This window comes from Canis aureus, chromosome 33 (genome assembly GCF_053574225.1).
Source record: "Canis aureus isolate CA01 chromosome 33, VMU_Caureus_v.1.0, whole genome shotgun sequence".
Lineage (NCBI taxonomy): Eukaryota > Metazoa > Chordata > Mammalia > Carnivora > Canidae > Canis > Canis aureus.
This window is the reverse complement of record NC_135643.1, coordinates 15,300,460-15,328,155: the sequence shown is the minus strand read 5'-3', so window position 1 is coordinate 15,328,155 and position 27,696 is coordinate 15,300,460.

Here is a 27,696-nt window from a genome sequence, read left to right as displayed (position 1 = left end):
TGACAACCCCAAATAGCCAAAGCAATTTCAAGAAAGAACAAAAAGGTGCAAGCATCATGCTTCCCAATTTCAAACTGTATTACAAAACCATAGTAATCAAAACAGTATGGTACTGGTATAAAAACAGACACAGGGAAAAAAAAAAACAGACACAGATCAATGGAACAGAATATAGATCCCAGAGATAAACCCAAACATATATGGCAATTAATTTATGACAAAGGAACCAAGATATATAATAGGGAAAGGACAGCATCTTCAGTAAATGGTTTTGGCAAAATTGGACCACTATTTTACACCATATATAGAAATCAACTCAAAATGCATTTTAAGACTTAAATATAAGACCTGAAACGATAAAAATCCTAGAAGAAAACATAAGAGGGTAAGCTTGGCATTGATCATAGCAGTGAATTTTTGGATTTGACACCAAAATTACAAGCAACAAAAGCAAAAATAAACAGGTGGCACATCAAACTAAAAAGCTTTTGCACAGCAAAGTAAATCATGAACAAAATGAAAAAGCAATCTACATAATGAGAGAAAACATTTGCAAACCATATATCTGGTAAAGAGTTATCATCAAAAATATACAAGGAACTAAAACAACCCAATAGCAAAACAACAAATAAAAAAAATGAGAAGATCTGAATAGACATTTTTCTGAAGTAGTCATACAAATGGCCACCTGGCACATGAAAAGGTGACTATCACAATCATCAAGAAAATGCAGATCAAAACCACAATGAGATATCATCTCACAGCTGTCAGAATGGATATTGTCAAAAAGATAAGAGATTGTAAGTGTTGTCAAGGATGTGGATAAAAGGGGACACTTGTGCACTGTTGTTGGGAACATAAACTGGTACAATCACTAAGGAAAACAATATAGAGGTTCCTCAAAAACTTAAAAATAGAACTACCATGCAATCCAGCAATCCCTCTTCTGAGTATATATCCAAAAGAAATGAAAGCAGTATACACTGGGTAGCCCTGGTGGCCCAGTGGTTTCGTGCCGCCTTCAGCCTGGGGTGTGATCCTGGAGACCTGGGATCGAGTCCCACTTCGGGTTCCCTGCATGGAGCCTGCTTCTCCCTCTGCCTGTGACTCTGCCTCTCCTCTCTCTCTCTCTCTCTCTCTCTCTCGCTCTGTCATGAATAAATAAAATCTTAAAAAAAAGAAAGAAAGCAGTATACAAAGAGATACCTGCCTTCCTACATTTAGTGCAGTATTAGCTCACAATAGACAAGATATGGAAACAAGCTAAGTGTCCATTAATGGATAAATAGAAAAAGAAGATGTAGTATATATACACAATGGAATGTTATTTTGCCATGATAGAGGAAATCCTTCCATTTGCAACAAATGGATGGACCTTGAAGGCATTATGCAAAGTGAAAAGTGAAATAAGTAAGACAGAGATATCTAAATGCTGCATGGTATCATTTATATGTGGAATCCTTCCCCTGCCTCAAATGAATCGAACTCATAGAAACAGAATAGAAAATTGGTTGTTTGGAGGGGGGGATTTGGGGACGTTAGTTAAAAGTACAAACTCAAAAAAAATAATAATAAAAGAAACATAATTTGGAAAAACTAAAAGAGAGAAGATAGGTAAGCCTAAAAGTTAAGTCTTTAAATTGATAATAAAATTGCTAAATTTTATTTATATATAAACATTTTGCAAGATTGATCAATCACATATTAGAGAAATCAAAATTACCAAATTCAGGAAAGAAGAGGTTGAGCACCATTTCTTTTGTTTTTGGCAGTTTGGGTTATCATTTTGTTTATTGCTTGTTTGATGCTTCCATCTACTTGTCTCTTGGTTATTAATTTACACAATTTTCTAAAGCATTTGGTGTGCTGCAGCAGATGAGACAAATTAAGCAATCCTGGGAATCCCTGGGAAAACCTAAAGATGATAACACAATAGAAAGCTAGGATTTTTATTGTTTGAATCAGGAGGAGCTTGCAGGTATTACACTGTAAAACACAGAATAAAATATGTGATCTATTTGATAGTCTAAGTTTGTATATTTGGAAATATATGCTTTATCAGGTAGGAATGGATGCATACAAATAATAACACACTGAACCAAAAAATAGTGGTTTAAAGATATAGGGCCTTGTATTACTCAAATAGCAAGAAGTCTAGAAGGAGGCATTCGGTGCTTTTAGGCTGATTTAAATACATCATCAGGACCTCATATTCTTTCTAAATTTCTGTTCCACACATGTTTAGCATTTTGATTTTGCTACCTCAGAGTTGTAGGATGCCTGCTGCACTTTTTGGCATTGTATGTATGTTTTAGGCAAGAGAATTGGGAGAAGAAGACAAAAGGGCTCTTTATAAAGCTTTGTGTTTTTATTTGGCATACACAATCATCTGTAGAAAACTTTCCTAAAGATCTCATTAATCAATATCGGTTTATAAGCCCACCTTTGAAAAATCATTGGTAAATGAGGATGAGATTATATTTCTAGTTAAGGCAGATTATGACTAATTCCCCAGAAGTACATCTATTATCAGGGAAAAAAGGATGAGAGTGAACAAGTTTTGGGTAAACAATGGGCCATTTTTGTTAAATAGATATGGTATACAATAATCATTTTCAATCTGTTCTCTTCAGAAATTCAGAGATCTTATTGAGCGATTTTAGTGTCCAGAAGGGTTGACCATGTACAGGTCCGTGTTCGACAAGCCTGTTTCAAGTATATAACCTAAAACTATTTTGTCTGCATCATGAATTGTGTTTTGCACATTTTATTTGAGAATAAGCTGAAAAAAGTAATCCATTCATCTATAGAAATAAATGGATTTATTGTTTTTCAGACTAGACTCCATATACACCTTGCACTTTGAGCTAAAATTTGAGCTTAGATACTGCTTCCTTCTCTTGTTATGTTAGAACGCGAAGGGAGATTTTTAAAACTTTTATAAAATTCAGTTTCCCCACCTATAAAAGGAACATCATAACAGTGCTTTTGTTTCATAGGGTTATTTGAGTATTAAACGAGATATATGTCCAGCACTATGACAAATTTCCGTTGAATGGGTATTCTAAATTGTCAGTCAGTGTCTATTATTTTAGAAAGCAACTGAAAAAGAAAATCAAACAAACTGACAATAGGGTTTCTGTGTGAAATGATCTAAACTTTTACCTGAATAAATTTACTGTTTGTTTATTTATGAATTGTTTGATTTTGACTGAGTTATCTAGAAGCAGACCTGAGACCTGTTTCAAGTACACAACTTACTGAAAGAGTGGTCTCAGGAGAAAGTTCGGAAGGAAAGAGAATAGTACAGAGAGCGTGGCTAGTAAAGAAGTGGTTTCAGGCTTTTGCTTCATCTAGATCTCTTGGGAAACGCGAGCATAAATTGTGCCATAGAATTGGTTCATTTGAAGCAACAAAGGCAGCCTTTTGTACTGGCTTATCATTCAATTACTGCAGGTTTCCCCTGGTGTGTAGGAATAATATTTTATATAAAAAGAACTCCCATTTGGCCAGTGGCTATCATTTAGGGAAAGGGGCAGCTACAAGTTTTAGCATCCAATATTTATTGTAGCCAGATTATGTGTACATAGATTAGCAAAGGAGATCTTCATGCGTTATCAGCGACGTCCACTACAGTCACCTATTTGCATCTATGAGCTCTGCTTGTCAAATTAGATTCATTCCATTCAGGTATACTTCCTTAGGTTTTGGGTTGGTCACAATTTTTGGAAAAAGAAAATACTAGAGGAAGTTAGTAGTGTGAATTACAGTTCTTGCTAATCATGGTTGGTCCCATGCTATTAACTGACCCTCATTATCTCCCTTTTTTACTTTCTCTTTTTAATTTTTGCCCACACTTTAGACAAGCAGTTTGCTTGTCTAAATGACTTTCCTAGTATGAGATTTAGATCCTCTTCTCTGAAAAATTTGAGGCCCTACTACCATCCCCTTATGACCATGTGTTGTCAGTACTGGCCCATTTTAATTTAAAACTTGGAATGGAAAAAAAAAAAAACACAAAATACCATGGCATATAATATAAGTGTCATGCTCTCTGTTATGTCCCTGTTTTGTAACAGAATAGCCCTATCTCTTCATAAGGATCAAAATCAATTATAATCTGCCAAAAAAATTCACCTTTCTTTGCCTGCTAGTCAACTGATGCATAGAATCCAAATTGTCTAGTCAGCAGCTATAGCTTTAAGTTTACTGAGACACTAATTGTGTCCTCTGGTGGAAGCATTCCTTTCTCTAGGAAGAACTTCACTTGGGATTTAGAGTTCTAATGATGAGACACACAGATTTCCTAAATGGTTCAGTATAAATAATGGTGAAGAGTATCAGTCCTAAATTTATCCCTACATCCTTTATCCCATGAAGGTTTACTTATTAATGATGAATGCCACACAATAGCCATTGACTTCAATTGTGTATTTTCTGGAAGTGCTCACTGGCTGTTACCTCCAAACCACATGCAGTACTTCTGAAAGACTTTCTCTGCTGTATCAGGCTGGTAGCTTAGGGATGTTGTCCAGTAGTATGAGGTGGGACCAGTGGATTTCCTGGTCATACACTGAATTCTCTGTGCAATAAGGTGAGTCCCTTGGTCTGAGACCTCTGATAGTAGTGTCTAGTAAGGCACTGTGCATAAGAAAAGAAAATCCATACCTGAAATAGATGTCAGTCCCAGTTGGGATAATTTCCCTTTCCATGGTCAAGGAGATTCAAGGAAATTGAACTGCCGTGAAATAGATGGTGGTCTCCTCAAGGAAGTTTCTGGTTGTATGTGTGGTTTTGATACTTAGTAACAGCAGTAGCTGTTAGAAGTGTAAGGTAGCCTCCATCTTTGCATCCAAAGTTCTCAGTTTATGATTACATTTTTATAATCATCAGGATAGATAAGGATAGAAGATGGATTACGGCTACTGACCAAAGTAATTCTGTCCACTGTGTTTTTTAATTTATTTTTTTAGTGTCTCTTTTGCAGTGAGTGCTCTTTGATGGGTATTAATATGCAATACAAATATTCTCTTTCTGTCAACTGACCAGTCAGCTAAGCCATTTTATTCTGTGAGTCTGTGTATATCTTTAAATAAGGCCACATCTCTTTTCAGAGATGTATATCATAAGATGCACTGCCCTAAACTCTTCCCATTGGGTGAATTTCTTCCCACTATTGTCTTTTAGAGCCACTACTTAGTTAAGCTGTAAAAAGACACAGTCCGTTTTTATGATTGCCAGACCCAATCAGCATTTCCTCTATAATAATCAAGTCATAGGAAACCCGTATATATTTATATATGTGAACTGAGAGAGAAGTGTCGGTGCAAGATCGAGAGAGGTCTTGTCCACTTGTTCAGGCAGCTTGCACATGTCCTCTGTAGTTGTTTGCATGAATTGCAAATGCTCTACTTACATTTTATGGTGATTTCTGCTGGGATCATCTGATCTCATGCCTTGTTGGGTCCAACAGTACATGAATCTTGATGAATAATTTTGTTTACACACTTGTTTATTGTATAGTCAGATGCTCAATCTCAGCTTGGGCTCAGTAGAATTTAAGACACTGCTGTTTTTAAAAAATAAACTTTATTTTAGGGAAGTTTTACATTTACAGAAAAATTGAGAAGATAATTCAGGGAATTCTCATATACCCTTTATCTAGTTTTCCTTATTGTTAAAATCTTACATTAATATTGTAGATTTGTTATAATTAGTGAAACAGTATTGATATATTATTTTTGTCAATTTAATTGTCATTAAGCTGACATTTGATTGTCAAGTTTCCTAAAACTTATATTGGCCATGGTGGTTTCTCAGATTTCCTTGTTTTTGATGGTTTTGACAGTTTTGAGGATTACTGGTCAGGGATTTTATAAAATGTCTCTCAAGAGGGATTTTCTACATATTTTTCTTATGATTAGATAGAACTTATGTTTTGGGAAAGAACATCACGTCACATCAAAGAAATATGTTATTAATATGACTTATTTCTGTTGATGTTAACCTTGATAACTTGGCTAAGGTAGTATTTGTCAGGTTTCTCTACTATAAACTTACACGTTATCCCTCCTTCATCCTTTATTCTTTGGAACGAAAACACTATGCACTTTCCTTATGTAAGGAGTAGGGAGATGTACCTCATCTCTTGGAAGGAAAATATCAACATAAATTATTTGAATTCTTTTGTATGGGAGATTTGCCACTTCTCCCTTATTTATTTATTCAATCATGGCTTTTTTTTAAAGATTTATTTATTTATTCATGAGAGACCCAGAGAGAGAGAGAGAGAGAGAGGCAGAGAGAGAGGCAGAGACACAGGCAGAGGGAGAAGCAGGCTCCATGCCAGGAGCCTGATGTAGGACTTGATCCGGGGTCTCCAGGATCAGGCCCTGGGCTGACGGCGGCACTAAACTGTTGAGCCACCGGGGCTGCCCCTCAATCATGGCTTTGTATCAGCACAGACTCATGTATATGTAATACAACTTTGGATTATAATTACTTTATCTCAAATTCATCATGACAGGGATGCCTGGGTGGCTCAGCAGTTGAGCATCTGCCTTCAGCTCAGGGTATAATCCCAGGATAAAGGATCGAATCCCACACTGGGCTCCTTGCAGGAAGCCTGCTTCCCCCTCTGCCTGTGTCTCTCCCTCTCTGTGTCTCTCATGAATAAATGAATAAAATCTTGAAAAAAAAATCATCATGACAGACTTGGCTATTAGTAGCTCTTTCCGTTGCTCCTGTCTCTTTACATACTCCCATCATCGTGGGTTTCTGCACCCAGATTTTATTTTATTCAGATACAATAAGATACTCCAGTATATTGTGTATTTAATTCTTCCAGCCCAAGGATCAACCCTTTCTCCAAGGAGCCCAAGGTTCTTTTATTGGAAAATTGTGTTAAAAAAAAAAAAAAGAAGATCTATACACTAGGTGTGTCAGTTGCACTAATGTGTTGTCGGTTCTATATTCTCTTGGCTGACTGAACAAGTGTATATATGTATATGTCCCAATCAGAGTATGAACACATGTCTGTAGGTATTTCTATATGTATTTCTGCCCATATTAAGCTAAACTTGAGTTCCTTCTGATATCTCTGATTCAAATGGATTACAGCAAAAGTCATTCCAGCTTTCTCCCCTTAGGAGTGGCTTTTTGAAAGGTTTATAGTCCTTTCTGGCAAACAGCATAAATCCTTTCTCCAGAACCATAGGAGTCTGTGCTCTGACTTGCAACATTCACAATAAATCTTTCCAGATATTCTACCGGCATTGTGACTTGTTTTACTCAAGCAAACACTTTATACCCCTAGTATCATGTGATCTGCATGTCCTGTTGTCCTGGTGTCAATCCTGCATATTCATAGCCTGGACTTGCTATACAATGCCTTTGTTTTCCCCCTTTAGGACCAAATTAAAACGAATATATTAGAATCATCTGGTAAATGGTTTGCAAAAGTATTCCAAAGTATGGAATATGCTAACTCTTGAAGGTAACTATCAAGTGTTATGCTTCTTTTATGAGGTAGATGGTCAGAGTGCAAAATTTTATTCTTTTTATTGGATGGTATGTCCTAGTAAGCCCCAGAATACTAAACCCCTAAAATTTTCTCTTACTGGACAGGCCTCTAAATAAGGGTTTATTTCCCATTCCTTAATGCCCATATGGGCTTAACAAGTAATCCAGAACATTTGCTAGTTTTTGCCTCTAGGGTCCAATTAAAATGGCATCATCAACATTGTGGACTAATGTGATATTCTGTAGAATGTTCAGAAAGAACAAGAACAGGAGAATGAGCACACTCTTAGGTCATAACTGGAGATATAATCTTGTCTGTCTTTTGTGAAGATGACCTTTGTTCCTGCTTTAAGCCAGTTATGTGTGCAGGGGAAGGAGAAGTATTTGGCAAATCAGTTGTTACCTGTGCTCTGAGGTTAGGTGAAGGGGCTGCCACTGGCTGGGTACTACATTTGGGTAAGCCAGCTAGCTAGGCTCTACATTTAAGCGGGGCTGCCATGTGGTCTTCTTGGTCAGGCTAGGCCACTTGCTGTATTTCTTGGTCAGATGGGACCACTAGCTAGGCTCTATAGCCACCTCTGGCCAGACAAGATCTCAGGCTGTGTTCCCTTGAAGGGTAATGCCACTTAAATGATTCCACTATTAGGCATAGCTATGAGTTGGCCTCTAAGACTGGTCTGAGTTAGGTAGGATCTCAGGGTATTCTCTCTAACCAGATGGAACTCTGTGCTTAGGTGAGGTTATAGGCAGGGCTTCATTGTTGGACAAGGCCTCAGGCTATGCTCAGTGATCAGGTGGAGATTTAGACTGTGTTCCAATGTTGGGCAGGGCTGCAGGATGGGCCTCCTCATGCTTTTTTCCACTTTTGGTAAGGTTGCTGGCTGGGCATTTTGGTTGGGAGGAACCTCCCACTATATCCTGCAGCTGGATGGTGCTAGATAGACTGTGATCTTGGGTCTGGTGGTGTCAGCTGGGCTTCCTTTTTAGGTGGGACCTCAAGCTATGCTCCATGATAAAGTGGAGTCACTGTCTGGGTTTCCTGACATAGGCTGGGTTCAGCAATCAGGCAAAGCTGTAGGCTTGACTTCATAGCTGGGCAGTATCAACCTTTGGATACTAAAGTTGTTCAGGACTAAAGTTCAAGCTCCCTCATTATTTGGGATCCAGAGAACACTTAACAATTGGGCAGTATTGCTGGCTTGGCTCCCACCCAGGAGCAGCTGTAGAATGGACTTTGCAGCTGCTTGAATTCTCTGGTGAGGCTTCTTACTTGGGTGGGACTGGAGGCTATACTCAGAGTTGAGCAGGGCTTCAAACTTGTTTCTGTGCCTGAGTGAAAGGTAAAACAGTCTCCAGATCTGTTAAGACTTGTTTGATGGTACCTGGAACCAAGTAGAACTGCCAACCAAACTCTCTGGCTTAACTCATAGACCAGATCTGCTCTTCAGATGAGCGGAGATGCTTGTTGGGATCTCTCTGCTCAAGGATCACTCCAAGGAGGAATACAGTCTTAGATTTGAACACTGGTTACTGGGTTACTGTAAGCCGTATTCTTCTCTTTTCTTTCTGATTCCCAGTGGTCAAGCCCTGCAGAATCATCCCTGTCAGGTGAGACCACAATTTGTCTCCAGGGAACCATTCTGTTGGGGGAAACTAGATGTCAACCTTAGGCTTTCTGTTTTTCACTGGAGAAATCATGGGTTCAGGGCAGCCCTCTTATGCTGCTATTGCAGTACAGTGCCTATTTGGGGTAGGGCAAAGTGATCAGAGTCTAGCCACTTATTTACCCTTTCAGTGTGGTCTTTCTTGGTCTCTGTGGCAGAGAGGTATTTCAACCTCCCTGGGTTTTGGGATTTTCCTACTGGTATCTTGTCTATGCATAGTTGATAGTTGGTCTTCTTATGAGGGGGATTGAAGACATGAACAACCCATGTCATTATCCTGATGACATCACCCAGAAACTTTATTTCATGATAATAAACTATATTACCATTGTGAAGGAGAGTGTTTATTGTTCATTCTATATGTCAGGGAGTTCCTAAATGTGGAAAATAAAACTGTAGTTCCTATCCACTAGAGGTTCAGAGCTTAATTTGGTTATAGCATCTGGATTAGCAAATTTAGATTACTATCCTATATTAGATGACTGTGTACCAGGTAATGTGTTGGTTAATTAGAATATTCATTCTGACCCTACTGACATTTCTACTGAGAGATTTTTGTTGTTTAATTTAATATATAAAAATGTACTAAATGTGAGTGAAATTTGGGGATTTACCTATGTGACCGCATTCAATCTGTCATATAAAAGCATTGAGAAGATCATGCACAATTAATATGTGTATGTCTTTGAAACTTGTTTCTATTTATTCTTTATGTAGTGTAAATTAATCATGAGATTGGCTACCTTTCTACATTTGCTGTCATTTTAAGATTTATGTCATACACATGTTAATATGCCTAAATGATCTTTTCCCCAATTTTCCTGATTGTTGATTCATGTGCAAAGTTGTGAATCAGATTGAATCGCCTAAACGAATTCTCACACTCCCCCAAACTTCCTGTGTGTTTGCACCCTGTCTGTTTGAACGTTTATATTTAGAATTCTCAAACATGCCCAGGGAGTAAGAAATATACAACAGAAACATCTGTTCCTCTTGGCAAACTATTTCATGCTTTTTTTACTTTTGCAGGGTCAAGAAAAATACCCAGGGATTGTTTTCATATCAGAGGGGTTGAAAATTTTTTTTTTGTAATCCTAGCTTTAATGCAATGATTTAAACATATGCACACACATATGCATACTCAGAGACAAAAAATGTACACAATGGTGAGATTAATAGAAACAATTGATCTCCTTTTCTCCATATGTAATTTTTCTATAGTAGTTTTATCAGTTTATTGAGAGAAAATAAACCACTCTTCACCTATTCAGCCAGCCTTTCTGCTGCCCCATCCCTATTCTCACTCATTCGATTGTTAGATTTAACAACTATGAAAGAAATGTTTTAAAAATAAAAACAAATTGTCTTGGATGTCAGCTTATCTGGTTGCTCCTCAGTTAGCTAAGGTCAAAACTGTAAAGCTTATTTATGCCTTTTGGCAAATCTGGAGGCTGAATTCACTTTTTAGAAATATATTGTAAAGGTCACAGCTAAATGTGGTCTGGTTCCTGTTAGTTCTTCCTGGGCAAGACCTCAAGCTCGCATTTCCCATTCTGAGTAGCTTTTAAGGGGATGCCTTAGGAGAAGAAGGAATGATAATTTTAACATCCGTCCTCCCTTGTCTAATTCCCTCTTCAAAAATTTAAAATTCATTTAAGCCATTGGGGCCAATTAATTTTTTTTGAAGGCTAAGGATAGCCCCAAGACAAGACAAAGCCTTTCACATTAGTACTCATTTTATAGTGAATACCTCTAATTGTCTTTAGTTTGATAGAAATAAAATTGTTACCAATTGTGTTGGGAAATCATAAAGGTCTTGCTAATGGGAAGTGGCTTTAAAAGACAGGAGACATTGCTATTAAGCTAATTATGGTTTGAATGGCACCTCAAATTGCTAGATATAAAACTAGCAAGTATAAGAAGGATTCAATATTTATCTAAGGTGTATAGTGTTAAGCAACTGTAAGAGGGAATACCAATGCCAACTTTTATCATCCAGAATGAAATAAATATGTCATTAAAAACATTTGCTCAAGAAGAAATATTTGTAGAATATACTTTCCTGCTAGTAAAATTGAAATAATCTATGTAAGTCATCTAATGTAATCCTTGCCACCTTGTATACATTCAGTGAAGAGTAGTGATCTTTGTTGGTTTAATGCTGGAATTCTTAGTCTATACATTGTAAGAAGATTGTGATTTTTTTTTTCTACTATTAAACTTAATTTAAATTTTGAGCTTCTATTCTACCAGGTACCAAGTACTAAATTTAGCAAATTGGTCTTCAATTCATAAGATTGTTTCTCAAGGGACTTAAAACCAGTGCAGAAGCTTGGGAGGCAAGATATACCTAACATATGATAGTTTATGATGGCTTGTACTGTGAAGTCCTCATTCACTTCTGCTTACTGATGGTGAGTTCACAAATACTCTTGGTTCATTTTGACACATTACTTCATCTTGCCCCAATAGCCTTCCAGGCTTATTAGATTGAGGTGCCATATTTGTCAGTGTGGCTATAGAAGCAAATGTTTTGTAGCCAACTGATCCATAATGGACACATGCAGGGGTTTTACCAAGTCATCTCAGAACTGGCTGCATAGAGAGCCCATGCAGATAGTTCTTATTGTCTTGGATCAGGCTAGAAAGAGGAAGACTTTGATTCTTGATTCTTTCTGTATCTCCACTGCAAAAGGTGGTTCAGCCTCTCATCTGCTCTAAAGTTCCCAAAACTGAAATCTATTAGTACCTCCCATCTTCACTACAGGATTTATACATGGGAGATAAGGTTCATTCTAGGGAATCATCTGCATTTAAACTTTTGTTTTGTTTCTGTCTCTTTAACTTTCCTGGACTAACTGTCCAGTCCCAGGGGTTGTGGTAGAAGTAAGGTAGCAGAAGGTACCCACCCCTCCACCCCCAGATTATTTCTGTTGAGTTTTCTAAATTACTTATAACATAGATTTTAATTTCTAAATAATTTAAGATTTAGGATTTTCATAAAAGCTTTAGCTTTTGAAATAAAAGGATGTTTCTTATCTTTTTGCTGTGAACAAATAAATAAATAAAGCCTCCAGGTGCATGGGAAAAGGCAAAAGCCATGTCAACACCTCAAAATATTATCCTTCTACATTTGTATCATACTTAATGATTACTACTTTTTATTAGTTGCTTATCATTTAATAGCCAATAGCCAAATACTAGTGTATTTTAAACAATATCTTCAAATTCAAATGTGAAGATAGATATTTTTATCTTTAATTTGGCTGATAAATAAATGTCAAAGAGGTCAAAGAAAAAATAAAAATCAATATATTTCCAGTTCCAATACTACCTTTTATACTTATGTTTTCAACATTCAAATTAAATGAGAAAACTACATGTGGTTTTGAGCAAATTAGATGTCTTCCTATGAACCAGGGGGAAGGTATGTATCATGGAAATGCTAAAAGTTTTAAGTAATAGGTTTATAAAAAAAATACTTTGTTTTCATTTTAATACATCGAGACCAAAGTCAGTTATAGACAGTAAAAAATGGAAATTTTCTTATAGTTTTCTTCCTGAGGGCTATATATAACTTCTATTTTAAAACTACTCAGTGTGAGAGACTTCTGCAAAATGGCGGTGTAGGAAGATTCTGAACTCATCTCCTCCTACAGACACACCAAATTTACAGCTACAAATGGATTGTTTTCTTCTAAAAAATATCTGAAAACTAGAGGAACTACTTCTCCACAACAAAGTATAAAAAGACCATACAAGATGAGTAGGAGAGGCAGAGACACAGTCTCATAAAACAAACAAACAAAAAAACCCCAAATCAAAAACCATTCTCCATGTGAACACAAAATAAGGAGGGAATTTACCACTCTGGTACTTCTGGAGGAGTGAGGCAGTGGTGCCCTACATCAGCCATATCAACCCCTAAGACCTGTACCAGAGAGATAAGTCCCCAGAGTGCTCAGCTTAGAAAATCAATGGGGCTGATGTTCAAAGGACTCAAAGTTCTATAAGAAACTGAGATTCACCTTTAAAGGGCTCTCATGCAGTCTCACTCACCACAAGACCCAGCATAAAAACAGCAATTTGAAAATTACCTAACCTATATGTGAAAGGGATTCATTTACTAAACTGAAAGATTCATTTACCAATCTCCTGGAGGGGCAGGGGACAGTTGAAATTCTCCCTGGAGTTGGAGGTGCTGGTAGATGCCATTTTTGCACTCCTCACCTATCCTGCTGGAGTACGTGAACTCCAATTTGTCACCATCCTTTCATCTTGCTAAAGCAGCCAGGGGCAAGCAGTAGTGGCACTAATACTTTGCCTTGCTAAAGCTGAGGAGCACAAGTGATTGCAGCGCTCTCCTACTCCCTCGCTAGGGCAGGTGAGCATGAACAATTGTGACATTACCTTGCTAACGTCAATTGCAGATGTGTGAGAAACTCCTATGCTCCTTGGTTGGTGCTGGCAAGCATGAGTGGTCATGACAGTTTCATGCTTCCAGCCTGAGACTGGGACACATGGACAGATAAAACACTCCTATTGCATTTCGATATGGTAAGAGTGAGCAGTCAAGACATTTTCATGCTGTCTTTTTGAAGCCAGCAACCATCCCTTGCCACCTACATTCTCCAGATAACCTAGCCAAAGTCATTGGGTACATGATGTCCGTACGTGATTGCCCCTTGATCCCATGGATCTGGTGGCCATGAGGCTGGCTACCTGAGTTACATGGTAATATAGCAATTGGAAAGGATTCTTGGAAGGCCACTGCTTTCAGGGCCCTGCACAGAAAGCAGATTGACCCACAACCTCAGTCTTCCTATGAAAGAGGCTTATTTTCTTAGCAAGGAATTTCAGCCTGAGGGACAGGATTCAGGTTTTCCATACATGTACAGGCTAGGGAGGTGCTTCTGATGAATGTTAGCATGGAGACATCATTCTTGCATACCCTCTTAGCTTTGCTAATGTTTGATGAGATTCCCAGAAATAAGCTTATGCTCTTGTCTCTACTTTGCAACTGTTGTCCAGGGAAACCTCCAGATCTCTTGGACTGGAGACCAGCAGGGTTGAAAATCGTGGTGCACCAGGACAATATATATCTGTGTACTTTAAAAGCTGCCTCCTGAAGGTCTAGCTTCTAATCATCCTGAAATTAGGAGCTAAACAAAATCCATTTTTTGGAACACAGACAAGTCTTGGCATACCATCAATATCAGGGACATATCAAGAACCAATCAAGTAGTTTAGATAATCACAAAGGATTAAGAGATAAGATCTAGTGCAAGTTTGAACAAGAAGTTTCATCACCTATATAAATCCACTTCTTCAAGCCTGAGAGAGAGAGCCATTTAACCCAATACACAGAAACACACACAAGGAATCTAGAGAGAGAGAGAGAGAACAGAGAAATTTATTCCAAATGAAAGAATAAGACAAAAATCTCAGAAAAAGGCCATAATGGTACAGAGATAAGTAATCTAGCTGATAAAGTAATCAAGATAATAGCCTTAATGATAGCCAGTGAACTCAAGAGAAGATGGATGAACCCAGTGAGAACTCCTACAAAGAGCTAGAAAAAAAAAAAACAGTACCAAACAAAAGTCTCAGAGGTGAAGAATATAATAACTGAACTGAAAAATACACTAGAGGGTTTCAACAGCCTACTGGATGAAGTAGAAGAATTGGAAGATAGTTCAGTGAATTGGAAGACAAAGCAATGGAACTCAGACAGAACAGCAAAAAGAAGAAAAGAACTGTAAGAGGTGTGGCTAACTTAAGGGCCTATGGGCAACACTAAGCAGAATAACATTCACATTATAGGGGTCTCAGGGGATAATCAAGAGAGAAAGAAGAAAACTTATTTGAAATATAATGGCTGAAAGTTTCCCTAACCAAGGGAAAGAAACAGACATCCAGATCCAGGAATCCCAGAAAGTCCTAAATAAGATGAACTCAAGAGAGCCACACAAAGACACATTGTAATTAAAAATTAAAGAAAAGTTAAAGTTAAAAAGAGAAGAGAGAATCTTAAAAGCAGCAAGACAAAAACCTGTTATGTGCAAGGGAAACTCCATAAGGCTATTAGCAGACTTCTCAGCAGAAACTTTGCAAGCCTTAAGAGAGGGGCATGACATATTCAAACTACTGAAAGGGAAAAAAATCCTCCAACCAAGAATACCCAGCAGTTATTTAGAACTGAAGGGAAATAAAGAGTTTTCCATATAAGCAAAAAGCTAGAGAAGTTCATCTCCACTAAACTGGCCATAAATAAGAAATGTTAAAGGTTCTTCTTTAAGCTGGAAAAAAAAATGGCACTAATTAATTACCAGAAAACATATGAAAGTAAACGTCTCACTGAAAAAGGTGAATATGGGGGGGCGGGGCAAGATGGCTGAAGAGTAGGGTCCCCAAGTCACCTGTCCCCACCAAATTATCTAGATAACCTTCAAATCATCCTGAAAATCTACGAATTCGGCCTGAGATTTAAAAAGAGAACAGCTGGAATGCTACAGTGAAAAGACTTCAGGGATCCCTGGGTGGCGCGGCGGTTTAGCGTCTGCCTTTGGCCCAGGGCGCGATCCTGGACACCCAGGATCGAATCCCACGTCAGGCTCCTGGTGCATGGAGCCTGCTTCTCCCTCTGCCCCTCTCTCTCTCTCTCTCTGTGTGACTATCAAAAATTAAAAAAAAAACAAATTTAAAAAAAAAATTGAAAAGACTTCACGCTTCTATCAAGGTAGGAAGATGGGGAAAAAAGAATTAAAGAAACAAAAGGCATCCAAGGGAGAGGGGCCCCGCAAGGAGCCGGGCTGAGGCCTGGGCGAGTGTCCCCAGGACAGGAGAGCCCCGTCCCGGAGAAGCAGGAGCTGCACCAACCTTCCCGGGCCGAAAGGGGCTCGCAGGGAGTTAGAGCAGGACCCCAGGAGGGCGGGGATGCCCTCAGGCTCCCGGGGACACTAACAAACACCTCTGCCCTGGGGAGAGCGCACCACACCCCGTGGCCGAGCTCCCTAAAGGGCTGCAGTGGGCGACCCGCTGGACCCGGCAGCAGCTGGGAAGGGATCCAGCGGCGGCTCCACACAGAGGGGGCTGCAGGGCCCTGGGAGCACGAATCCAACAGCACAGGCCCCGGAGCACTGGGCGGGGGGGACACAGCCCAAGATCCGGCGCTCCCCCCGGGACAGGCAGAAGCCAGGAGGGCCCATGACAGCAAGGACATTCCTGCCCCAAGCTGAGCAGATCAGCGGCCCCGCCCCCGGAGCCTCCAGGCCCTGCAGACGGAGAGCTCTGGAGCTACTGCGGGGGCTGACTCCAGGGCTCCAGAGCTGGCTGCCGCCACTGGGGTTGTTCCTCCTGGGGCCTCACAGGGTAAACAACCCCCACTGAGTCCTGCACCAGGCAGGGGGCAGAGCAGCTCCCTCAAGTGCTAACACCTGAAAATCAGCACAACAGGCCCCTCCCCCAGAAGATCAGCTAGACGGACAGGGGAAAAACAAATTATTGACCAAGCAGCACAGGAAAGTTCCAGGTGAAGTCGAAGGATTTACAGCATAAAGAATCAGAGGATATTCCCCCTTATTTTTTGTTTTTTTGATTTCTGTTTGTTCCCCCCCCCCTTTTCTTTTCTTCTATTTTTTTTCTCTTTTTTCACTTTCTTTTCTTTTTTCTTTTTCTTTTTTTTCCTTCTTTCTCTTCTCTCTTTTTCTCCTTTTCCTAATACAACTTGTTTTTGGCCACTCTGCACTGAGCAAAATGAGTAGAAGGAAAACCTCACCTCAAAAGAAAGAATCAGAAACAGTCCTCCCTCCCACAGAATTGCAAAATTTGGATTACAATTCAATGTCAGAAAGCCAATTCAGAAGCACTATTATAAAGCTACTGGTGGCACTAGAAGTCAAGAGACTTCATGACTGCAGAATTAGATCTCATCAGGCAGAAATTAAAAATCAATTGAATGAGATGCAATTGAACTAGAAGTCCTAACGACGTGGGTTAACTAAGTGGAAGAATGAGTGAGTGACAAAGAAGACAAGTTGATGGCAAAGAGGGAAACTGAGGAAAAAAGAGACAAACAAAAGATCATGAGGATAGATTAAGGGAAATAAGTGACAGCATGAGGAAGAAAAACCTATGTTTAATTGGGGTTCCCAAGGGCGCCGAAAGGGCCAGAGGGCCAGAATATGTATTTGAACAAATCATAGCTGAAAACTTTCCTAATCTGGGAATGGAAACAGGCATTCAGATCCAGGAAATAGAGAGATCCTCCCCCCTAAAATCAATAAAAATCATTCAGATCTCAACATTTAATAGTGAAACTTGCAAATTCCAAAGATAAAGAGAAGATCCTTAAAGCAGCAAGACAAGAGATCCCTAAATTATATGGGGAGGAATATCAGATTAACAGCGACCTCTCCACAGAGACCTGGCAGGCCAGAAAGGGCTGGCAGGATATATTCAGGGTCCTAAATGAGAAAAACATGCAGCCAAGAATACTTTATCCAAAAAGGCTCTCATTCAGAATGGAAGGAGAGATAAAGAGCTTCCAAGATAGGCAGGAACTGAAAGAATATGTGACCACCAAACCAGCTCTGCAAGAAATTTTAAGGGGGACTCTTAAAATTCCCCTTTAAGAAGAAGTCCAATGGAACAATCCACAAAAACAAGGACTGAATAGGTATCATGATGACACTAAACTCATATCTTTCAATAGTAACTCTGAACGTGAACGGGCTTAATGACCCCATCAAAAGGCGCAGGGTGTCAGAATGGATAAAAAAGCAGGACCTATCTATTTGCTGTCTACAAGAGACTCATTTTAGACAGAAGGACACCTACAGCCTGAAAATAAAAGGTTGGAGAACCATGTACCATTCAAATGGTCCTCAAAAGAAAGCAGGGGTAGCCATCCCAATATCAGATAAACTAAAATTTATCCCGAAGACTGGACTGAGAGATGAAGAGGGACACTATATCATACTTAAAGGATCTATCCAACAAGAGGACTTAAAAATCATCAATATATATGCCCCAAATGTGGGATCTGCCAAATATATCAATCAATTAATAACCAGAGTTAAGACATACTTAGATCATAATACACTTATACTTGGTGACTTCAATCTAGCGCTTTCTACACTCAATAGGTTTTCTAAGCACAACATCTCCAAAGAAACGAGAGCTTTAAATGATACACTGGACTAGATGGACTTCACAGATATCTACAGAACTTTACATCCAAACTCAACTGAATACACATTCTTCTCAAGTGCACATGGAACTTTCTGCAGAATAGACCACATACTGGGTCACAAATTGGGTCTGAACCGATACCAAAAGATTGGGATCGTCCCCTGCATATTCTCAGACCATAATGCCTTGAAATTAAAACTAAATCACAACAAGAAGTTTGGAAGGACCTCAAACACGTGGAGGTTAAGGACCATCTTGCTAAAAGATGAAAGGGTCAACCAGGAAATTAAGGAAGAACTAAAAAGATTCATGGAAACCAATGAGAATGAAGATACAACTGTTCAAAATCTTTGGGATGCAGCAAAATCAGTCCTGAGGGGGAAATACATTGCAATACAAGCATCCATCCAAAAAGTGGAAAGAGCTCAAATACAAAAGCTAACCTTACACCTAAAGGAGCTAGAGAAAAAAACAGCAAATAGATCCTACACCCAGCAGAAGAAGAGAGTTAATAAAGATTCGAGCAGAACTCAACGAAATCGAGACCAGAAGAACTGTGGAACAGATCAACAAAACCAGGAGTTGGTTCTTTGAAAGAATTAATAAGATAGATAACCCATTAGCCAGCCTTATTAAAAAGAAGAGAGAAAAGACTCAAATTAATAAAATTATGAATGAGAAAGGAGAGATCACTACCAACACCAAGGAAATACAAACGATTTTAAAAATGTATTATGAACAGCTATATGCCATTAAATTAGGCAATCTAGAAGAAATGGATGCAGCTCTGGAAAGCCACAAATTACAAAAACTGGATCAGGAAGAAATAGAAAATCTGAACAGGCCAATAACCAGGGAGGAAATTGAAGCAGTCATCAAAAACCTCCCCAAACACAAAAGTCCATGGCCAGATGGCTTCCCAGGGAAATTCTATCAAACGTTTAAAGAAGAAAGCATACATATTCTACTCAAGCTGTTCAGAAAGATAGAAGGAGATGGAGTACTTCCAAACTCGTTCTATGAGGCCAGCATCACCTTGATTCCAAAACCAGACAAAGACCCCACCAAAAAGGAGAATTATAGACCAATATCCCTGATGAACATGGATGCAAAAATTCTCAACAAGATACTAAACAATAGGATCCAAAAGTACATTAAGAAAATTATTCACCATGACCAAGTAGGATTTATTCCCGGGACACAAGGCTGGTTCAACACTCGTAAAACAATCAATGTGATCATCATATCAGCAAGAGAAATCCCAAGAACCATATGATCCTCTCATTAGATGCAGAGAAAGCATTTGACAAAATACAGCATCCATTCCTGATCAAAACTCTTCGGAGTGTAGGGATACAGGGAACATTCCTCAACATCTTAAAAGCCATCCACGAAAAGCCCATAGCAAATATCATTCTCAATGGGGAAGCACTGGGAGCCTTTCCCCTAAGATCAGGAACAAGACAGAGATGTCCACTCTCACCACTGCTATTTAACATAGTACTGGAAGTCCTAGCCTCAGCAGTCAGACAACAAAAAGAAATAAAAGGCATTCAAATTGGCAAGGAAGAAGTCAAACTCTCCGTCTTCGCTGATGACATGATACTCTACATAGAAAACCCAAAAGCCTCCACCCCAAGATTGCTAGAACTCATACAGCAATTCGGTAGCATGGCAGGATACAAAATCAATGCCCAGAAATCAGTGGCATTTCTATACACTAACAATGAGACTGAAGAAAGAGAAATTAAGGAGTCAATCCCATTTACAATTGTACCCAAAAGCATAAGATACCTAGGAATAAACCTAACCAAAGAGGTAAAGGATCTATACCCTAAAAACTATAGAACACTCCTGAAATAAATTGAGGAAGACACAAAAGAGATGGAAAAATATTCTATGCTCATGGATTGGCAGAATTAATATTGTGAAAATGTCAATGTTACCCAGGGCAATTTACATGTTTAATGCAATTCCTATCAAAATACCATGGACTTTCTTCAGAGAGTTGGAACAAATTATTTTAAGATTTGTGTGGAATCAGAAAAGACCCCGAATAGCCAGGGGAATTTTAAAAAAGAAAACCATAGCTGGGGGCATCACAATGCCAGATTTCAGGTTGTACTACAAAGCTGTGGTCATCAAGACAGTGCGGTACTGGCACAAAAACAGACACATAGATCAATGAAACAGATTAAAGAATCCAGAAGTGGACCCTCAACTTTATGGTCAACTAATATTTGACAAAGGAGGAAAGACTATCCACTGGAAGAAAGACAGTCTCTTCAATAGATGGTGCTGGGAAAATTGGACATCCACATGCAGAAGAATGAAACTAGACCACTCTCTTGCACCATACACAAAGATAAACTCAAAATGGATGAAAGATCTAAATGTGAGACAAGATTCCATCAAAATCCTCGAGGAGAACACAGGCAACACCCTTTTTGTTCTCGGCCACAGTAACTTCTTGCAAGATACATCCACGAAGGCAAAAGAAACAAAAGCAAAAATGAACTATTGGGACTTCATCAAGATAAGAAGCTTTTGCACAGCAAAGGATACAGTCAACAAAACTAAAAGACAACCTGCAGAATGGGAGAAGATATTTGCAAATGACGTATCAGATAAAGGGCTAGTATCCGAGATCTATAAAGAACATGTTAAACTCAACAGCAAATAAAGAAACAATCCAATCATGAAATGAGCAAAAGACATGAACAGAAATCTCGCAGAGGAAGACATAGACATGGCCAACAAGCACATGAAAATGCTCTGCGTCACTTGCCGTCAGGGAAAAACAAATCAAAACCACAATGAGATACCACCTCACACCCGTGAGAATTGGGAAAATTAACAAGGCAGGATACCACAAATGTTGGAGGGGATGTGAAGAAAAGGGAACCCTCTTACACTGTTGGTGGGAATGTGAACTGGTGCAGCCACTCTGGAAAACTGTGGAGGTTCCTCAAAGAGTTAAAAATAGACCTGCCCTACGACCCAGCAATTGCGCTGCTGGGGATTTACCCCAAAGATGCAGAAGCAATGAAACGCCGGAACAGGGATCCCTGGGTGGCGCAGCAGTTTGGCGCCTGCCTTTGGCCCAGGGCGCGATCCTGGAGACCCGGGATGGAATTCCACGTCGGGCTCCCGGTGCATGGAGCCTGCTTCTCCCTCTGCCTGTGTCTCTGCCTCTCTCTCTCTCTCTCTGTGACTATCATAAATAAATAAAAAAATTAAAAAAATAATAAAAAAAGAAACGCCGGGACACCTGCACCCCAATGTTTATAACAGTGATGCCCACAATCGCCAAACTGTGGAAGGAGCCTCGGTGTCCATCGAAAGATGAATGGCTAAAGAAGATGTGGTATGTATACAATGGAATATTACTCAGCCATTAGAAACGACAAATACCCACCATTTGCTTCGACATGGATAGAACCGGAGGGTATTATGCTGAGTGAAATAAGTCAATTGGAGAAGGACAAAAATTATATGGTGTCATTCATTTGGGGAATATAAAAATAGTGAATGGGAATAAAGGGGAAAGGAGAAAAAATGAGTGGGAAATATCAGAAAGGGAGACAGAACATGAGAGACTCCTAACTCTGGGAAACGAACTAGGGGTGGTGGAAGGGGTGGTGGGCGTGGGGTGGGGGTGACTGGGTGGTGCGCACTGAGGTGGGCACTTGACGGGATGAGCACTGGGTGTTATTCTGTATATTGACAAATTGAACACCAATAAAAAATAAATTTAGTTTAAAAAAAGGTGAATATGTAGTAAAGATATTGGATTAATACCTTATAAATCTTTGAAGCTCTAAAGCAGTAAAAAAAAGGGGGGGGGGAAGTAGTAAAATTAACAAAAGCTACAATAGTTAATTAAGGGATATATATAACCTAAAAAGATGTAAAATGTGACATCAAAAACATAAAACTGGGTCTTATCAAAGAAATCAAAGCAGAAAGGCAAAATACCTAGAGAGTGATGAAACCAGAACTACAACATACAAAATTCCGTGATGAACCAAAAGCTTGGCTCTTAGTTCTTAGAAAGAAGTTTATAGCAATATAGCCCACCTCCAGAAACATGAGAAATCTCAAATTAACATTTTAATTTTATAACTAAAGGAGTTAGAAAAGGAAGAACAAAGCCCAAAGTTGCCAGAAGGAAAAGGAATATTAAATTAAATAGAGACTAAGAAGATCATAGAAAAGACTGATGAAACTAGAACTAATTTTTTGAAAAGATAATTGAATTTGAGAAATATTTGCCTAATGTGACCAATAAAGAGGTCTGAAGTACATAAAATCAGATATGAAATAGGAGAAGTTACAACTGACATCTGGACCATTGGACAACCTGGAAGAAATGGTTAAATTTCTAGAAATACACAATCTCCCAAGACTGAATAATGAAGAAAGAGGAAATCCAAATAGACCAATTATTAGTTAAAATTGATTGGTAATCAAAAGTTCCCTCCAAACAAAAGTCCAGGACCAGACAGCTTCACTGGTGAATTTTACTAAAATTCGAAGAAGATGTAGAGCCCATTCTTCTCACACTCTTCCAAAACACTGAGAAGGAAGGAACACTTAAAAACTCATTTCAAGAGGTCAGCAATACCTTGATACCAAAATCAGGCAAGGAGACCACAAAAAAAGAAAATTATATTTCCTGAGGTACATGAATGCAAAAATCCTCAACTCAATATTATCAAACTAAATTCAACAATATATTAAAAGGATCACACACAATGATGAAGTGGGATTTATTTCAGGGATGAAGGATGGTTCAACATCTGTAAGTCAATCATTGTAATACACCATATTAACAAAATGAAAGGTAAACTAATATGATCTTCTCACTGATGCAGAAAAAGCTTTTGATGAAGTTTAGCATCCATTTATGATAAAAACTTTCAACAAACTATGTGTGTAGGGAATATGCTTCATCCCATATGACCAAACCACAGCTAATGTCCAACTCAACAGTGAAATTGTAAAAGCTTTTCTTGAAAGATCAGGAACAAGATAAGGGCACCCACTCTCCCCTACTTTTATTCAACATAGTGCTGGAAGTCCTAGCCTGAGCAACTAGGAAAGAAAAATAAATAAAAAGCATACAAATTGGAAAGGAAGAAGTAAAACTAATTATTTGCAAGTGACATCATACTGTATATGGAAGAGTCTCAAAATATTCTCTGTTCATGGATTGGAAGAATAATCGTTGTTAAAATGTCCATGCTACCCAAGAAATGAATAATACAGGGAAAAAATAAATGGGCAGAAGACATGAATAGATATTTTGTCAAAGAAGACCTACAGATGGCCAACAGACACATGAAAATGTGCTCAACCTCACGTATCATCAGGGAAATGCAAATCAAAACTACAGTGAGATATCACCTTATACCTCTCAGAATGGCTAAAATCAACAATAAAAACAACAGGTGCTGGCATGGATGTGGAGAAAGGGGAACATTCTTAACGCTATTGGTGGGAGTGCAAACTGAAACAGCCAATCTGGAAAACCGTATGGAGGTTTCTCTAAAAATTAAAAATAGAACTACTCTATGATCTAGTAATTGCACTGCTAGGTATTTACCCAAAGAATATAAAAATACTAATTTAAAGGGATACACAAACCCCTGTGTTTATAGCAGCATTATCTATAATAGCCAAATTATAGAAATAGCCCAAATGTCCATTGATTGATGAATAGATAAAGAAGAGGTGGTATATATAACGGAACGTGTTCAGCCATAATAAAACATGAAATCTTGCCATTTGCAATGACATGGTTGGGGTTAGAGGGTATTATGCTAAGCAAAATAAATCAGTCAGAGAACGACAAATACAAAATGATTTCACTCATATGTGGAATTTTAAAAGCAAAATAAACAAGCAAAGGGGGAAAAATAGAGAGGCAAACCAAGAAATAGATTCTTAACTATGGAGAACAAACTGATGGTTACTAGAGGAAAGGTAGGTGAAAGGATGGATCAGATAGGTGATGGGGATTAAGGAGTGCACTTGCTGTGATAAGCACCATATGATGTATGAAAGTGTTGAGTCACTATATTGTACAGATGAAACTAGTATTACACTGTTAACTAAGTGGAATTTAAATGAAAACTTTAAAAAGTTGCCCTCTTTAGTAAATTATTGTTTCTAATTTACTTAGAAATTATATTATTGAATGAAATGTTCAACTTAAAAATATGTCTGTACTACCCAAAGCAGTGTAAAGATTTAATGCAACCTCTATCAAAATTCCAATGGCAGTTTTAAAGAACTAGAACAATTTATTCTAAAATTTATATAGAACCAGAGAAGACCCTGAATAGTCAAAACAGTCATGAGAAGAAACAAAGTAGAGGTATTACATGGTCTAATTTCAAATAATACTACAAAGATATAATTATCCAACCAGTGTGTTATTGGCATAAAAACAGACATATAGATCAATGGAACAGAAGAGAGCCCAGAAATAAATCTCTGCGTTTATAGTGAGTTTATTTAAAACAAAAGAGGCAAAAATATACTATGATGAAAAGAGTATCTTCAATAAATGTTGGGAAAACTGGATAGCTACATGTAAAAGAATGACACTAGACCACTGCCTATACCTTATAGAAAAATGTACTCAAGTAGATTGAAGATTTTATTTTATTTATTTATTTTTTTAAATTTTTATTTATTTATGATAGTCACAGAGAGAGAGAGAGACAGAGAGAGGGGGCAGAGACACAGGCTCCATGCACCGGGAGCCCGACGTGGGATTCGATCCCGGGTCTCCAGGATCGCGCCCTGGGCCAAAGGCAGGCGCCAAACCGCTGCGCCACCCAGGGTTCCCAGATTGAAGATTTTAAAATAAGATCTGAAACCATAAAACTCTTAGATATTTTCGAATTATATATCCAATAAGGTGCTAATATTTAAAATACATAAAGAACTCATACAAGTCAAAACAAAGAAACCCAAACAATCCAGTTAAAAAATGGGCAGAGGATCTGAATCGACATTCTTCCAAAGAAGACATACAGATGGCCAACAGGCACATGAAAAGATGTTCAACATCACTAATCATGAGGGAAATATGAATCAAAATCACGATATATCAGCTTATATCTGTCTGAATGGCAATTTTCAGGAAAACAAGAAATAAGTGCTGGCAAAGATGTAGAGAAAGGGAACTCTTTTGCACTGTGGTGGGAATATGAGTTGGTTTAGTCACTACGGAAAACAGTATGGAGGTTGCTCAAATAATTAAAAATAGAACTACCATATGATCTAGCAATTTCATTACTGGGTATCTACCCAGTGGAAATGAGAATACTAATTCAAAAAGATATGTGCATTGCTATACTTATTCCAGTATTATTATTTTATTATTATTATTAAATATTTTATTTATTTATTCATGAGAGACAGAGAGAGAGAGAGAGCGGCAAAGGGAGAAGCAGGCCCCATGCAGGGAGCCTGATATGGGACTCGATCTTGCATCTTCAAGATCATGCTTTGGGCTGAAGGCTGCGCTAAACTGCTGAGCCACCGGGCTGTCCCAGTATTATTTATAATAATAACAATATGGAAGCAACTTAAATGTCCATTGATGGATGAGTGAATGGAGAGTATGTGGAGGTGTGCGTGTGCACGTGTATGCACATGCATAGACACAGTAGAATATTAATACATGAAAAATAATGAAATTTTGATACATATGACATCATAGACGAAACTTGAAGGTATTATGCTAGGTGAAATAAGTCAGACATAGACAAATCCTACCTGATTTCACTTATATGTAGAATCTAAAAAATAAAGGAAGAAAAAAAATATCTAGACTCATGGATACAAAGAACAGATGGGGGATCCCTGGGTGGCGCAGTGGTTTGGCGCCTGCCTTTGGCCCAGGGCGCGATCCTGGAGACCCGGGATCGAATCCCACATCGGGCTCCCGGTGCATGGAGCCTGCTTCTCCCTCTGCCTGTGTCTCTGCCTCTCTCTCAGTCTGTGTGTGTGACTATCATAAATAAATAAAAATTAAAAAAAAAAAACAAAAAACAAAGAACAGATGGTAGTTGCCAGAAAGGAGAAGGTTTGGGGATAGGAGCAAGAAATATCGATGAAGACAATCAAGAAGTATAAACTTGCAGTTATAAAATAAGTTATGAGGATTTAGTATGCATCATTGGGAATATAGTCAATATTTTATTAATTTTATATAGTAACAGATAGCAACTAGACTTATTGTGGTGATCATTTTGCAATGTACACAAATGTCAAGTCACTGTGTTTCATACCTGAAACTTGTATAATATTGTATGTCAGTTATTCCTCAATGGAAAAAAAAAAACTTAAGTGTGTTTGATTAGGTATATTGATAAGTTCAACCCCTTATAGAATTTTAAATTATATCTCAATAAATCTGAGAAAAAATTCAAATACCTTAAATGAAATTTTAAGGGTTCTCATGATCTTCCCCACCTCATTTGTCGCTTCATTTACTTTTACCCATCAGTCCATAACATCCAGATACTGGGGTTCATCAATTTCCCTCATCTTACAAACTTATTACTCCCAAGTCTGAGAACCTGGTGTTTTCTCTACTGAGAATATTTTTTCTCCTTTACCTTGCCTTCTTTACAAAAATCTACTCATGTTTTATGTTCACTTTTCTATTCCAACCTAATATTAAGTTACCATGTAGTTATCCTTTCCTCTAGGGAGTCTTTTAATTTTCAAATTCCTATGTAATGCTGCTTATTTCCCATGTTTTAGAATTCAGTACATTCTATGGCACTCACTTAAAAATAAATTTTTAACAGTTTAATTGAGATATAATTTCCATGCCTTGTGATTCTTCCATTTAAATTATAGAACTCATTGGTTTTAAGTCTATTCACAGTTGTGCAACCACCACTGCAATTGATTTCCGTTAAATCACCATAAAAATAAACCCCATACGCTTTGGTTATCACCTCTTGATTCCTGTTGGCTCTAGCCAACCACTAATTCACTTTCTGTGATTTGTCTCTTTTGGAAATTTTATATACTTTCAATTACATAAAATGTAGTTCTTCTGTGACTGCCTTCTTTCAAAGTTCAGTCACACGTTACAGCACTCCATTCTTTTTTATGGATGACTAATATTCTATCATATTGATGTACTACATTTTATTTTTTAAATAAATTTATTTTTTATTGGTGTTCAATTTGCCAACATACAGAATAACACCCAGTGCTCATGCCGTCAAGTGCCCACCTCAGTGCACGTCACCCATTCACCCCCACCCCCCACCCTCCTCCCCTT